General features: G+C 47.4%; 1 long non-coding RNA gene across 1 annotated transcript; it reads right to left on the bottom strand.

Annotated features, from left to right (window-relative positions):
- Positions 1–432: 432 nt before the first annotated feature.
- Positions 433–3028, bottom strand: LOC125944666 (uncharacterized). Its single transcript, XR_007466341.1, has 3 exons — positions 2729–3028; positions 2176–2269; positions 433–1406 (listed from the first exon to the last, which is right to left on the bottom strand). It is a non-coding gene; the product is annotated as an uncharacterized LOC125944666 (long non-coding RNA).
- Positions 3029–3571: the final 543 nt, after the last annotated feature.

Below are 3571 nucleotides of genomic sequence, written 5' to 3'. Positions count from 1 at the left end.
GCGTACATTCAGACCCACTATTTGAGAAGGGCTCTCCAATGAAAATTCCCTTTTCGCTTTCTCTCCTTTTGTCTCTTTGTGAGAAATGCTTTTGTCTTTTCTGGTGAATGTGTGCATAATTGCACTTACGTACATTCAAGATTATATGTGCAAAAGTTCTTTAAAGTACCACACTGGTATGCGTATGGGTGAAAGACCATGCAAGTGCGACAACAAAACCGTATAGCAAAGGGCGAGAAAATTGCCTTTGAGTATCATGAGTGTAAATAATAATAAAAAAAGACGCTTGAGCTTTTTATTTCCTTGTCCCATCTTTTTTTTTTATTTCTCATTACTTTCCCCGAGTAAAAAAGAGAGTGAGAGAGAAGAAAGGGGAAAAGCAGGGAGGTTAACCAGAGAGGAAGGTCTGGTTTGCTACCCTACGCTGGGAGAGAGGGGGTAAAGTGACAGGAAAGTAGAGATAGAGAAAGAAAGGGAGCGCAGACACACAATCACAGTCGGCCACTGTCACCGCATACAGTCACTGCACAGCACAGTAGCACTTGTAGCACTGTAAACATCAGTTCAGGCTACAGCCGCTTGTCCCCAATTCTGTAGTCTTTAAATACTGCAACAGAGCTCTCGTCGCCCTCCGCTGCGATGTCTTGTGATGTCGGCATTCTAAAATGGTTTCTTCTGTTAACGATCGTTGGTCCAAGCGTGCTATCGCGCTTGCGAGCGATCGTATCTGTAAATTGTAGCGAGGACAGTCACGGTAGCTACACGTAATGGGGAAGCGTGTATCTGTACTTGTCGGGTTAGTTCTCAGTGGCGACCGTCATCTTAAATATAGCGTCAAATGGCTTACGGTGGTGGTGGTGATGTTGCAGCAGGCGGGGTTAGCCTGGCATACATAGCCAGCAATTGTTCCGCCTGAGCCTGCTATGAGTTGAGATCAGGGGTGTGTCACTAGGTGTCGATGGGTCCCGTGTCTCGCAGGAAGGCAATCAGTAGTCTTCACACTCTCTTCTTGATTGCTACGGGCCCTCTGGGGAAAACGACGTCTTTAAAGGTCCTGTGCGTAAGGCCACTCTTCTACAAGCTGTCGACCATCACTTTGCTTGCGCTCAAACTGGACAAAATTTGCGTTTACTACAGCTATTTTCAGTTAACTGCATTTTTTCTTTTAATTCGATTTCCTGCTAGAACATTGCTTGCTTCTCGTTTTTACACGTAAAAGTTTAATGTCCGAGTAGAAATTTTTAACCGTGTGACCACAAATCACTTTTTCTTTCCTTTCTCAGTGAGTCTCGGTTTTCGGACCCACATCGTTTGCAGCTTGTCTATATGCATAGTAGGCCGCCTTCACGCGTGTCGAACTTCGAGCGCAGTCGGTGAGTGTCCACTGCTGACGGTGACAGCCGAAGCTGAAAAAAAGAAGAGAGGGCGAGCTTTTAGTCAAGCTCCCCTCTTGCGCATAAAACAGGCCGTCGCCATAGCAACCGGGTACTCGTCAAACGCGAGTGAAACGCTGACCAGTTCTTGTTGGCTACGTTGACAGTGATACATTGAAAAAACTTTCACTGCTTCCCTCCGAAAGTGGCTTAGTTCTAAAGCGAAGTCTGAGCGCTGCCGCGACTTGAATGCGGTGAAAGTGGACCTGATGGAAATGTGGCAGCTCCGGCCCATTTTACACGCGGACGTCGTTGAATACTCGTTAGCACATCTTTATCCCGCAAGCAGTGCTTATAGTGTATGACAAATGCTTTGGACAGTTGTCGACCAAACAGGGCAGGCTTTTGAAATTATGGCGCTCCATACTCCTTTTCACAATTGACTGGCGCTGCAGCGGAAGCTACAGTCAGCTTCAGCCAATCAAGAGCCGTACCGCGCGAATTTGCGCATATCGGCGCTACGTCATAGATTCGGCTGCTCAGCCTGGAGCGCAGTATCGGAGGAAAGTCTTGAGCACAATATCGAGCGCCAGAGCACGTCTCATAGTTTCAACTCTAGTGCGACATAATTCTATAACTGGCTAAGAATAACTGACATAATTCTATAATTGTCTAGGATCGTAGTAGAATAGCAGGTTGTATTCCGTGGATAGTTTCTTATCATTACTTCACTGGGTACGTGTATGTTTTGCTTTACTTTTACGCGCTGGTACCTGCCGTAAAGAAGAAAAAAAAAACTGACCCTTTTTACATCCAGGTCTTCCGCTAAGAGAGAGGTGAAGAAGAAACCAAGGCAGGAAGGATAACCAAGGCCATGCCCAGTTGGCTACCCCACACTTGAGAAAGGAAAATGGAGAAAGATTAAAAAAGAAAGTCAAGATAAATAAAGCAAGAGGCAAGGAGCTTTAGTTTAATCTTAGTAATTTCATGTTACAAGAACACAACGGTAATTGGGACTTCTTTTTTCTATTAATTTGTTGCCACAAGGCATGTGTACCAAAATTAGGAAAAAGGTATCAAATGAATGCATGCAGCCCGGTTTGGTGCGGGTACTGCAACAATGAATTAGCGTGCTCCCTTATCCAACGGATAAAGTCATCTCGAACTTAGGCCACGGTGTTTCCTAACTGTGACACATCCACGGGGAACGGCGCATTTGTACTCTCCACGTTTTGCACAGTATCTGTCATTGTTAACATGCTCTCCCTTACCACTTCTCACCACAGCAGAACTCGACATCCAGCGTCACACAAAAAAAAAGAAAAGAAAGAGAAAAAAAATCTTGCCGCATTTACTCTTTCCGCAAATGAGTCCACTGTGCCTGTTTCGCTCGTCCATCGTGGCTTCTACGCACCGCGCCACGCTTCCTGCTTGGTCGCGCCATGAGCTGACCCTGGCATTGCGGTGGTGGACGCCCTAAATTATGCCTACGCGCTCGCGGGCTCGTGGTTAGGCTGTATCGCTAGCGGGCAGGGTGTGCGATTAATGTCCGTGCCGGCATAATACGCCTGCGCTCCCTCCCTTCTCCGTTCCGTCTCGCTGCTCGTTTGCCCGTGGGTGTTCCTTGTGCGGTGCTTCGTTTTGATCTGCGGTTCGTTCTTTATTGCATGTCTGCCCCTCGACGCGAGTTGCATTACGCATTTACCCTTCCCGTTTGCTCACCTGCGCGGTATCAGCTTCATCCATTGTGCAAAGGCCGCGGGCTGTTTGTGATGTCTCGCCGAGACCGTTCTGCATTGTGCTGCGCCGAGATGGCGGCCACGGTTCGCAACGGAAAAGTACTGCCGTGTTCTGCACATCCATTATGCTGTGCTGGTATATGACTCCACAACAGTAGGGCACATGCCAGTGCGCGTTTGCAAAGTCGTCTGCTTCTTGTCGTGAGCGCAGACAAGCCAGGCGACTTGAAGGATGGGCATGTCATGCAGTAACGCATCAATTTGTTCTTATTGTGTAACGTTGGCACTTATTGTGATCAACTGTGGTCAGATAAGGAGCAAACGGAACGTGGAGCGACCGTTTCGACAATGACACTTGTCTTCGTGAGGGCAAGTCCCCTAGATGAAGAAGGGCTGAGGTTTTCCTTGTTCTCTCACTGTTCCTCACTTTGCATATCCATCTTCCAGTCAACGTTTTGT

This window comes from Dermacentor silvarum, chromosome 4 (genome assembly GCF_013339745.2).
Source record: "Dermacentor silvarum isolate Dsil-2018 chromosome 4, BIME_Dsil_1.4, whole genome shotgun sequence".
Taxonomy (NCBI): Eukaryota; Metazoa; Arthropoda; class Arachnida; order Ixodida; family Ixodidae; genus Dermacentor; species Dermacentor silvarum.
Note: the sequence above shows the minus strand (reverse complement) of the source record. Positions and strands in the feature narration are given on the sequence as shown.